Source organism: Ischnura elegans, chromosome 9, assembly GCF_921293095.1.
Source record: "Ischnura elegans chromosome 9, ioIscEleg1.1, whole genome shotgun sequence".
In the NCBI taxonomy this organism is placed as follows: domain Eukaryota; kingdom Metazoa; phylum Arthropoda; class Insecta; order Odonata; family Coenagrionidae; genus Ischnura; species Ischnura elegans.
Window position 1 is genome coordinate 49201601 of NC_060254.1, and position 13035 is coordinate 49214635.

The window sequence follows — 13035 nt, forward strand, 5'->3', positions numbered from 1 at the left end:
GCAGAGGAGCATATTATTTGAAATAAAATAGAAGAACGAAGAAAGAGAACTGAATAATAACAGAGAGATGGACTGTATGTATTTGGCTGCTGCAGGTACTGTCAAACTTTTGTGGATTCTATTTTAACAATATATTTGCATTTTGATTCTTCTGCAGGCAATGTTGACATCTACTCGTGCGTACACAGTACTACTGATTTTACGTATTATTCTTCGTATACGTAGCTATGAAAAAGCTAGCGTATGGAAGAGAGGAATGGAGAGCTGCGTCAAACACTCCTAGGATTGATTGTTGACTAATGATGGAGAGATCTACTTCTCCGATCTTTCATTCTAATTACTGAAAAATCTTATGCGGAGTATCTTTCTTTCTTCATCACTTCTTGTGATACTTAGTCGCACTTCAAAAAACATTGGTAGAATCAGTATAATCCTTGCCTCCTATTTCAATCTTCCTCAATTCTTTAAATTTATTTGTTATTTATTCATATTCTATATGTTAGATAGGTAATTTTACGCGAGTAATATTCGAATTATTCCGGAAAAATACCTTCCAACTTGGATCTCCTCCGCCACATTTCATCTACAAGCTTCCTCTCTTTACCCAACATGTCCACGTCCACTTCGGCGTTCCTCCTCATTTCCGTCCACATTACCTTCTTTATTATTCTCCACACCCATATCTCGAACGCCTTCAGTCTTATATCATTTTCCTTTTCTAAAGAATCACATTTCCGATGCGTACAGCGCCACACTCTAAATTGGACTCTTCACTAACTAAACTTTTGTTTAACCCTTAGCTACTAACGCGGGGTGATGGTAGATCACCAAGCTGGTAAATTTGTTGTTTACTTCCAGGGTGATTTGGCAATATCGCTTAGCTACTTAGTAGGTACTTCAAGTCTACTCCCCCCTCCCATCAAACTGGTTTTTGTCAGTCTATCTCACCCTTGTGAAGTGTAAATATTGTGCAAAGTGATATAGGGACTCGGTATGTCCCCGCGTCACTAGTTGATTTATAGATAACTCGTTTTTTTTGCATTGAAGTATTTACCATTGTAAAGTGAAGTGGTGTACAATACTTTATTTTTCTTTTCGTTATAATAATTGAATAGTGAGTTCTCAGGACCTGAATGAAGAGAAAATTAAATACGATTTTACGTTTTCACAAAAATATGCAAGTTTTTTTTACTAAAAATATGAAAAATATATTAAATATTGAAAAAATCAAAATTTAATAATCTACAACTGTTGAAAGTGATTTAAAATTTCAAACATAAATGGTGGTTATGACAAAATATCAGTAGTTATTAAGAAATTAAATAAATAAATTGATTACCTGGTGTGTCCCCACGCCAGTGCTAACGTCTCAATAATCGGCGCCAGTAGTTAAAAAGATCCCGTCTTCACTTCTTTCTTGTTTATGCACGTCTCTTTAGCTACCGCAGCTCTCTTTCTGATGCCTTCACTGCTAAATATGCTTTCTTTTAACGAAGAAATTAAAAAATGTTATAAAATAATAAAGAACTCAGCTATTTCCTTCTTAAAATCCTTCCAATTTTATTTATAAAGATTTGTTTTTATGATTATTTCCGCCGGTATTGCCGAGGTGTCATCGTGAAAATTTCCAATTGTCTGTAAGGGACTAAATGACCCTTCGGTATTTTTCCAATCGTTTTCCTCTCGTAGAGAACACTCCACTCATTATCGACTGCGTTTTGCTTTACTCGAGCGCCTATTCCGTTCCCTCCTCTTGTTGCTCACCCAACGCGCCTGGAATTCACGCACGGGCGACGTCGCGTGCATGTATTGCTTGCAAATGACAAAATGGCAAATGGAGCGGACGGGATTCAACGCAATCCGTCTGTATAATCGCACTCTTGTGATTATCATTTCGATAATTTTCCGCTGGACCAATGCCGGAGCTCGCTCCACTGGGCGCCTCTTTCTCTCTGACCAATCAGTTGAAAGCGTTTACAAACGCACGATCGAAGGGTGAGACTGTAAATATGTCATTATGGTATCTGCAATGCGCCTTTTTTCATCATCGGCTGGGATTTCCGTAACAGTGAACAGTTTAGATTGATGTACCGTTCGTGGGAATAATAAACAGACCATCGTTTAATCGAGACGAATTACTTTTATTTCGATAGTATACTGCTGGAACAATTTCGAAGGTAGCTCCGCTGTCAATGTGCTAAATTATTGTATGCGAGGAAAATTTAATCATTCTTGGTTAATAGTCCCGACATTGCCGTTTAATGAGGAAATCAGTCGCACCTTGAGCGTCACATTAGGCTCTAATGGTCTATTGAAGTTAACTTATGAGTATGAAACAGACATTTGGTTGCATGGACTCCATGGAACTAAAATGGACATAACCAATAAACAATAAGTTCGGAATCAGAATTTAATTCAACATATCCGTCAAATTTTCCCGGTTTTTAAAATTTCAATTGGTGCTTTTTTACGGCGAAGAGGTTCAGTGTGGAATGCATGGAGGGTCTGAAGACAGCGGGAACAGACTGGAGAGATTGGACATATAAGAGGAATAGGAAATGGAGGTGGAGGAGGATTATCTTGGATATTAGACAAGCTTCGAGAGTCTATCGAGATATAATGAAAAGGAAATCAGAGGGTGGGGGCTATGTCTCGTGTGAGCTTCTGAAAAATGTAGAGAAAGTTTGTAACAAGAAGGGTTTTTTTTAAACTGGTATTTAGGATCCACGAGGAATAGTTTTGATCAGAAGGTTTCTTATTTCGCTGCCATAGGAAAAAAATTATAAAATTCGGAGACTTTAGGATTTTTAGCCTGACATCACAAGTGGCGAAAATTGTATGTGTGCTAAATACAAAATGGAGGCGTAGGTAATCGTACTTAAACAACGATTAGTTTCATTTCAGATAAGTTTATCTACCCGTGATGCAATAACAGCAATGAGTTCTCTAGAATATAACCAGGACGTGTATGTCTTCGTCATCGGTTTTGAAAAGCTGGTTCAGCGGCAGTGGCTGCGGCTTTGGTCGTATTCCCCATCAATTAGAAATCCTCAAGAAATCCATATAAATTATTCTCAAGAAAGCACTGAAACCTGAAGATTCGAAGAGTCGTCCTAAATGTGAACCTACCTGTGAATGGATATAATTTTAATATGATGATAGCAGCTATTTCAACTTTGAATATTACCATTAATTACCTTGGGTTTTCTCGATCATTTGTAATAGGTAAAGTATAATATGTTTACGCTTGGTTAAAAATGTGGCTATGAGTTGTTTGATAATTGTCCAGTCCATAATTGAAGTCTCATAATTATCCGTGCTATGTTTTTACAGGAAGTTGGTTGCGTATTTTTGTCTATCCGTGCTTTATTACGAGTTTGATCGTGGTTTGTTCGATGTTTAGTCCCCTCTGTTGATTCTTCGAATTTGAGTATATCATTGTAGAATTTTTGCCATTCCCAAATGTATTTCTTTATTTTGGAATGTAGGATTAAATGTTTGTTGGTGAAAGGAACGCATTTTTGGTATTGACTCATTCCATAACGCATGTTCGTCGGATACTCTTTTTATTAGAGTCATTTCGTATGTCACACTAGACTTTGCAAAACCTCGCTTTCCATCCGATATATCCATGGCTAATTGTAAGTACTAACGACACGTGTCTCAACAATAGCAACTTTTCAGGACAGATTTTTAAAATTTTTTTGTATATAATTTTAATTGAAATGAAAAACTAAAAAAAAATGAAAAAGAAGCACAAATTTGCAAAGAAAGAGCTGTTTTTTGATTGAATTTTATTTTTTATTAACATTATTAACTCAGACCGGTCCAATTTTGAGATACGTGTTGTTGGAACCTAGCCATTGATATGGTCTTGTCTGGGAATTTTCCATTTAATTTGTATTTAACTTTTATTTCTAAAGAAACGAATCGACAGTGCCCGTACATGTCGTGGACACGTCCGTATTTCATTAGGATGCTTACTAAATCAATGCCTTATGCTCGCGGTTAATTTCCTGAATCTCGCAGGTTAAAATTATGATTAATTTTTGAAATCGCCTTGGTGGAAAGGGAAGGAGAGTAGCATGCTTCTATGTTGGGATACATATCTGTAAATATGGGTTCTATGTGTTGATGCTTGGGATCAGTTGGGTCTGACTATTGTTGAAAAGGAAACGCAGTGTGTGAAAGAATAAGACTTCGTAGAGGAGATTTTAAGTGAAGGAAAATATAAAGAGGGTGTAAGGAGCAAAGAAGCAAAAGAGGTGAAACCTAATGGGTGAGGGTGGCGAAATATGGCGAGTGCCGGGTCGCCTCTGCTGCCTCCTCGTGGGGACTATTAAAAATAAAACAGGCCCCAGCGCTGCGGTGCGGGAGGCAGTGGAGTCTCACGAATTTGATGGTGGAATGTCCCCACAGGAGGCTGGTAGTTGAAGGGGGATGCGGGGAGAAGGGTCGTTCTACTGGCGCCTTGAAACTTCATATTCTTGAATAAATAAATGTGAGCGTGCACGCGTGCATACTCTCTCCGAGATGAACTAAACTAATCTTCATTCATTTACATTTAACCCTTAACCAGTGACGTGCAATTCTTGTTACACTACCAGTGACGTGCGGTCTGGGAGACCGTAATAAATCAAAAATTCATAAAATAGTGCTAAATAAAACTAATTTAAAACTTATATTAAAATTTTTACACTCCCAATACGAACCAATTTGTCATAAAAAATGTGATTTGAAGCAGGATCAAAAAACTGATGCCAAAAACACTTGAGTTACAATCATTATATTTATGTATCAATATTTCGCCAGATTCAAAAAAGGCTTTGAATGTTAAAGTTGGAAGGCTAAGTAGTAAGTAGCCATGAAATTTATCCCGCTTATTCCTTTTCTTGATGCATTCTTAGTAAGTGACGTGCGGTCTCACAGACTGCTGATCGAGTTCAATAGCAAATTTACAGAATTTAATAAAAGGAACGTTAAATTTTAAGAGTGGAATGTCCTTGTTATGTAAAAATATTAAGCTAACGAGAATTATAGATATTTTGAAATCTTTATTCTGAAAATATTCATAATTTAGAAACGCAGCTGTCTCTCAGACCGCACGTCACCGGTTAAAGGTTAAGCGTCCTGCCATCACTGCTTACCATCTCCCTTCCGTTCAATGATAACAGAGTCTTTGCACTGTTCCACAATAATATTACCACCCAAAAATTTCAGCACTTTCGTGTCACTTTCAAATGTAACATTTAAGGGTGGCCCAAAAAACATCTGTATTTCTAATAGACACAGGAATACACATGAAAAATCATAAAGAATTATGATGCGTAGTTTTCCGCGGCGTTTTCTAGATGATGTCTCCATGCTTCTGGTTTTCACCGCGTGGATTTTCTTTGTGACGACAGTTTCTCTGGTATTCCAACCGGAGAAACCGTCGTAGCAAAGAAAATCCACGCGGTGAAAACCAGAAGCATGGAGACATCATTAATAATAAATGTTTCAGCGAAGATAAACGAAGTAGTACATTAAAAAACTGATTTATTCTCACTTGAAAGGCAAGACAGAGTTCGCCGGACGAGGCGAAAAGTAATATGTGAACAGTCGTATGAGTACAGCACCGGAGTACTATGAGAGAAGCGTCCTTTTCAGAGGGCGGTTCAAGAGAGATCTAGCGAACAAGGGCTCAGAGAAGCTACTGGCCCTGCGCGAACAAGTTGCGCAGTATAGCTTCCCCAGCGGAAAGAGCTGGAACTGGAAAATACGTAATTGCGCACATTTGTGCAGTGAAAAATCCGCAACATAACAATTTCTTATCCTACTTATTACATAACGTATAGTTGCCAGATGACACTAATACTAATAGTGGAAGGAAGAAGATACCAACCTGGCAGTCCAAAAGGCTTACCTTCCGAAGCTCAAAAGTGAAACAAAATTGGCCTGCGTGCCAAAACTCTCAACTGATGTAAATGCCTAAAACTCTATAAAAGATCCCTGGCCGAGAAGAGAGGGAGCCGGATTGTGACCCCACCTGGGCAAGGTAAAATAAAACCAAAGTAAGTAAGGAATAAGAGTAAACAATTAAGATAAATATAGAACAGATGTGCTAAAACCGGTTATTTAGTGAAACTATTGTGGAAAAGCGCAGTCAGATTGTTCACTATTGTTGAGTTTCACAAAGTGACGTCCGCAGTTGTCTGTATGACTCTCTTCCTTTTTAATCCCATTGATCATCTCTTTTCTTCTGTATGATATACCATCGCAGCCATACCACGGACTTAGACAGCTATTCTGAAGAATGTGCGAGTAAACCAATTTCTGCCTACCCATGCTGGGACTAATCGGCCTGCACTGGAGGTTATTACATTGAATTTCCATATGAGTGCATCTTGTATGGGTGAAAGTCAATTTTTATAAAAATGGAAATAGGATATTATGCATATACAACATATGAAGTACTTGCATTCTTCTGCAGCCAAAAATGCCGTTTCAATGCTAGAGAGCAATAGACCTCACCTGGGCAACCTTTCTTGTAATATATTTCCAACAGCCACATATACTCTCGAACTGCGAATTTTATAGTTCACGTTGCCGTAGTTTAGTCTTTTGCCCGCAGAGACGCTGGGGGCGAGGCATTGCACCCGTGGCCTCTGCTTCCCAAGTCATCCATTCCGCGTTTTACCACCGGAAAGCATATATTTCTTACTCTTCTCCTCCTTATCTCATGAAAATTTCTCTCCACATTAATATCCGTGGGAAAATACAGTGGCAATGAATGTGTTTCTGAATTATTCCTACCTACCGATCTGAATTATTCATCCGTAACTGCTTGGGAGAAATGGCGGCGAGGGCGTGAAAGGGTAAAAAGGAAAGAAAATGGAGGGGAGAGATCTCGTAAGGAGGTGAAGTGGGATAGGAGGGAAAGGATGAAGGGGACTGTGAGAGAGAAGAAAAGGTTTCGAAGATGTAGAAATGGAACTTATCTTCTACTGATCTTTGATTTAAATTTGTGATCTAAATATATCAGCTAATTATTCTCTGTGAGAAAAAACAGGTCCTCAAATAAAGAGTTGCTTCAGGCTTAATATGAAGAAATTATAATGTATAACTGGATTGAAAGTTGCTGATAATCTTCATTAAGTAATTTAATTTACTTGGCGGTCAATTTTAATGCATTTTTACTATTTTCAACAGTAAGCGGCGGTTCAGGTGGATTGGCTTTTACCAGAGAAGTCGGAGTTTTACCTGAAAATAATATATGATGTTTACTTTTTACCTAAACATAATACATAATATATTGAAACCGGTCGTGAAGTAAAGTTTAAGTATTTTTTGAATATTACCAGTCACTTTAATTATCAAATACATTCTTAAAAATAAGGCATCATTAAACGCCGAATTTATACCCATGGGTTAAAATTGCGTTTACCTAGAAAAAGAAGTTACATAGGAAAAAAGATTCCTGAAAAACAGAAAGGTTCAGTAGGTAAATATGGATTCAATAGGACGAAGTCGTTCAGTGGAAAAAAATTGTTTTGTGCTATGAACCAGTGCACAGTGGTCCAAAATCGGAAATCGAAAGACTAATGACCAAAATGTTCTTTTTTAGGTAGAGACTTGAAACTTGGGTTTTGTGATTACTGGAAATGATTACTAGCTATAGATTTGTATGCTATTTTACATAAATGCGATCCGTTACTGAGATACATTAGCCCAAATATTTTTGAAAAATTTTTCAAAAACACGCGCGATACCATTATCTTCCAAAATCTTTGAGCTTAAGCTGGTTGTGTTGCGTTGGTATGATTTTATGGAATATAAACGCAATATACCTTTGATCTGATGTTTTGCCTGCATATTTCATGACTTCGAAGATTTTGGCTCTCACCCATCAAGTTTTGCAACGCAAAATTGCGGACCCGTTTTTCACATGAAATTTGACATTTAGTACTACACTGTCTTTCGTTTACGAAAAATGTTACTTAGAAACATTGTATTACAGTATAAATTAATGATTTCTTAAGATTTATAAGCGGAACGAAGGAAATGAGAGCGATATTTCGATCGTGCGTCAAGGCTGAGCTACACAGCGCGGGCATTATAAAAAAGCTGGTTTGGAACCTGTGTCATGAAATTGTGGTGCCTATAAAAAACAGTTAAGTAGGAACAAAAAACGTATTGAAATACACCGCCTTTTGGAGAAAACAGCGGCTTAATAAAACACAACGGATGAAATGGATACACTAGTTTCGATGAAATCACTTATACATCAAAGAAAGGTTCACTAGATAAGCATGGATTCAGGATGATAAAGCCATTCTGAGGAACAACCAATTGTTTGGTGTTCTGAACGGTACACTTAAGTCGCAAATGGTTTTTTCGGAATCATAAACAGGATCGGGAGTTTTTGAGCAGCGCAACCTTTCGTTCACAAGTGGAAAAATAGTCCCAGCTGCTAATTCCAATAATTTCCCTCTTGCAAGTCCAATCTAAAATGCGCTTCAACCCAAAATGCGGCATTGTATTACAGAATAATAAAGCTCTCGGAAAGCCGTTTCCTCGCTCACCCAGCAATTCAACCGGACAGTTGGTTAGGATATATGAGGATAGGGAATCTCTATTAGAGATCAACCCTAGGAGCGTGAATCTAAAGTATTTAAGGTAGATAAAGCTTTCATTAATTTATTTATCACAATTACCCCTGAAAACAGCACAGTGTGGTCTTTACATCAGGAGTTTAAATAATCTACAACAGAAAATCACACGCACTCGTGTCCTGGAACGGTCAACCTATCCAGGTGGGACTCGAACCCGCGGCCTTCGGTATGGTAGACGAGGACCTATCCCCGCCGCCACCGAGGCCCCCAAATATTTTATATATTTTCCCAAGGTCCACCTGGCACTGGGAAAGTGTTTGCTTTCGATCCCATAATCTTCATTAAGATTTAAACTCTATAAATTTTGACCTAGAAATACATATTGAACCCATTATTGGACAGCGCTACCCTAGGTTGAAGAGTTTTTCTCATAAAAATATTTGGAATAATTATAATCGTGAACGAAAATATTTGTGTGGATTAGGCATCAATATTTTATTGTTCGTGTCAGTTTTCATTTTTCCTCAGCACCCGTTCACTACGTGCTAGAGAGTGGATAGCTGCGGAAGATGGTATCGCAAATGAGATCTTTGGTGTTTTGGTTACGAGTGAGCCACGGAGCGGAAATTAAACAGAGTCTAACGAGCCATGAAAATTCCATTAACTATCTTATCGCGCTTTCTTGCATCTCAAAGAGTCTAGTATGCGAGGAATTAGGGTTTTTGAGGTTTGAAAAAGTATCTCCCTGATACTGATCTCACCAAAAACTAACACGATGATAAATCAGGCGGATGAGAATTTTCTCTTACCAGTAGACCAAAACTGTGCTTTGCAATGCAGGTCATATCTTGTGAATACTAAATCTTTCGTGGTGCACTCTACTGCTTTTCTCTCTGCATGCAATAAGGTTGAAATGATATGCTTGTAAATTTGCAAAGCCAAATGCACTGGTTCGGATATTTTTTTATCGGTTCGGAGGAAGTAATTGTCTTTCAGTGCACCTTTTCCTTCATATTCAAACGAATTTATTTTTTTATGAATGGTTAACTACATGAACAGTTAGTACTAGTAACTCGTTTTTGTTTTTAACAACGAGCACATATTCGGAAATAGTTTTTGCCAGAACTAAATGTTGATTGGACTGAATTATTTACTCAATCAATAATATATGGTTTTGAAAGTAATGGATTAATATTTTTTCGGTTTCTTTGTTTATATCTTTTTTCCTTCTGCTGAGGCGACCTTGGTGGCGAAGTGTTGTTTGTTTTGTTTCAGTAATGACGAACAATTGAATGTAGAAAGGTAACATAATATCTTGAAAAGTAATTTTGGGAAAATATTATTTGAATCATAGAGCCATACAAGATCTAAGGAGACAAAATGTTACTTAGCAAAATTATTTCCATAGCCTCTAAGATTGATTTTACCGCCCATTTGTTTTCGCACGCATAAATAAGATAGATTTTTTTATAAAAATCCTGCCTTTCCCGCGGTAGCTTATTCTATTACGGAGGCATATGGAGCTAAAAAGAGCTTTCGTTGTAGAAAATGTAAATTTTCTGACGAGATTAAAAAGAAAACTTGTAGAAGACATATTTTTATCTCGTGATTTTCTGAATTTTCCATGTGATGCTCTCCGAGTTAGTTCCATAAAAATTTTTGTCTTTTCTTTCCACATCTCCTGCTACGTTGACGTGTATATGTGTGTGCTTGGAAGGACAGATGCCTCTCACTCAACAAACAGCCGCCCAGAGCCTTATAGTCCGTCCCCAAACACACGCTTCTTTCTCTCCTCGGACTCACACGAACAATTTTACGCTCTGTTTGCGAAGGATATTACGCGGGCGCGCGCGCGCTGTGATTGTAACGTCATTTTAATTCCGGCGCTCTCTACCAAAGAACAGCTACCACCGTCGCGTTTGAGCAAAATGACGGTGTGGGATGAAAGCGGAGTTGGCGGTATGAGGAAAGGGTTTTGTCGAAAAAAAATGTGCGAAGAATGCGTCGGCTTTCGGAAAAAGAGCGAAAAATATTCATCATACTTGTAAGGGAGAAACCGTGTTGGCTAGAGTGAAAAATGCAAAATAATTGAAATGCATAAAATAATTATAAAAAAGGAATACCATTAGGTTTTTACTTTGAAAATATAGATTCCCTACCTGAGGAAAAATGAATGAATTTGCTGCGTTTTCATGAATGTTCAATGGTTGGTATTAGGGACAGCGGTGACAACATGACTCTGCACTTTTGAGTATATGAATGAAATATGTAGCGGAAACCTGTTAATACCTCTTTTACTCATTTTTTTCGTAATATTTTCCCTACCCTTGTGCCATTTACTTATGCCCCACTTCCCTGCTGCTCCAAAAATCAACTTATTATCTTGCCCAGTCCATCTTCTGGGCCACACCCGCGTTGCCAGGTGACATTGTCACATTTGGTTTTAAAAAATGTCTCCGACACGAAGATCGGGAAGTCGTCGAACACTAATATTCGTCTGGTTTAAACATTTCAAAGCCTATGGAGAATAAATCACTAAGTCAAAATAATAACCCGTTTTGGCGTTGTGGTTTGGCAGTGGACTTGGAAGCCTTTTGAACGCAATGCTCTGTAAAAGATGCAGCAAAGACCTCTTTCTCATTTTCTCCTGCCAGCAGCTACTTATAATTCAACCTATCTCATTACCCCTAGGCGGATTTAGGGGAGGAACAAGGGGCAAAAATGAAAAGGTTTGCAATTATAGTTGCATGTATAATCAAGCATAGCAACGTCAGCATTGAGACATTATAAGATAAAAAATACTGTTGCGATATTCATTATATGTGCACAATATATTATAAGTTCAGCCGTGAATAATTTATGCTACCTTTGGTGAGTTTTCTTTATTGGAATTGAATATGAAAGAATTGAAAAATTATTTTGAGCACGCCAAACATTCATTCGCAGTTTCTTGGTGGACAGCATTTTTCAAATGTCTAAGATTCAAGTTTCACTGCTTCATTAAACGACTTTAGGTCATAGTTTATTCCTATTAATCCTTGTAAGTGTAATTTTTACCAGGTCGGAGGAGTTTCAATTTACTACTTGCTTTAAATTTGCGTTATGGCGTTGAAACCTCTTCATGGGAGTGAATTATGCCCAGGAGCCGAGCATAGGCCGTTGAAATTTGGAGTCCTCGCATTCCGGCGAAGGCCCGAGCGGTGCGAGGAATGCAGGGGAAATAGAGACAGCAGGGCAGGGGCTCCCCTCTTCGCTCAGCTAGTGGGTAAGTATTTGCGGAGGAAGTTCATTGAGGAGCAGGGAGGCTCCATCAAGTGGTACGTACACGCGGTCGAGAGAGAATTGGCACAAAAGAGGCGAAGAAGATTAAATCGAAACTAGAAGATTGAACGCGGTTGAAGAGCTCCGTATTAGTAATGATAATACGTTTTTACTTTAATATTAATAACACGTCTTTATTGGGTGAGATTGGGACTCGAAAGTCCCATTTCCCATCTAACCCCTCGTCAAACGTAAAATTTGTGCAGATAAATACATAATCAAGTTGCTCATGAAACTAAAAGCAGATAAAGTACATAAATAGACATAGAAGTTCCATTTTCAATCAACAAAAAAAATTATGAGCCAGCATCTTTACCATTTACCACAGCTTTTTTGTGCAGTTTATTTAAAAAATTACTGCCGGTTTCGGCTTTTGAGCCAATTTCAAGTTCATCACCAACAATGACCAAATACGGCGGTGATAGGTTTAAAAAACCTTTTCCTGTTTAAATCTGTCCTCGCTATGTTTTTTCATTTGTCTTTATGTACTTGATCAGGATTTCATAGCCGAAACCGGTTGAATTAAAAAAAATAAATTGTGAAAGTCACGAATTGCTGTCGTTGATAACTAGGTACGACCCTGACATCGCGAGAGTGTGATGGAACTTCAACCATTTATCGGTAGGTGGGGGTTGTCCCAATGAACGTAAAGGCTTCATCATTAATGTAGCAATGAATGATTCTTCAGTGGGTGTTTAGAATTGCGTTCACCTCCGTGAATTCAAGTAGGTTTACAAAAGCCGCCACTTACGCTATGGGTAGAGTGATCCGAATATTATGTGTAAATAGGCTAAAATTAAGGCTTTTATAAAAGATTAATCTTGTGATGATGTCATCAATGGAATTTATATAATATTCCTTGTTATAGAAAATGTTGTATTTAAAGTTAACCCTTTGAAATATGTAGTTCTCCTGGGTTCTATATAGGGAAGACTGGCCAAGTGAAACGTTGCGGCCGTTTTTCTTTGCAATAATGCGTCAATGTTCTAATAGGGTGGCTGATAATTGGAGTACTTCAGAGTATTACAGTACTTCAGAGTATTCAGACATTATCAGCCATGATATGAGAACATTACTAGTCATGCCATTGATAGACTGCCTCCCGAAATAAATTTAAATT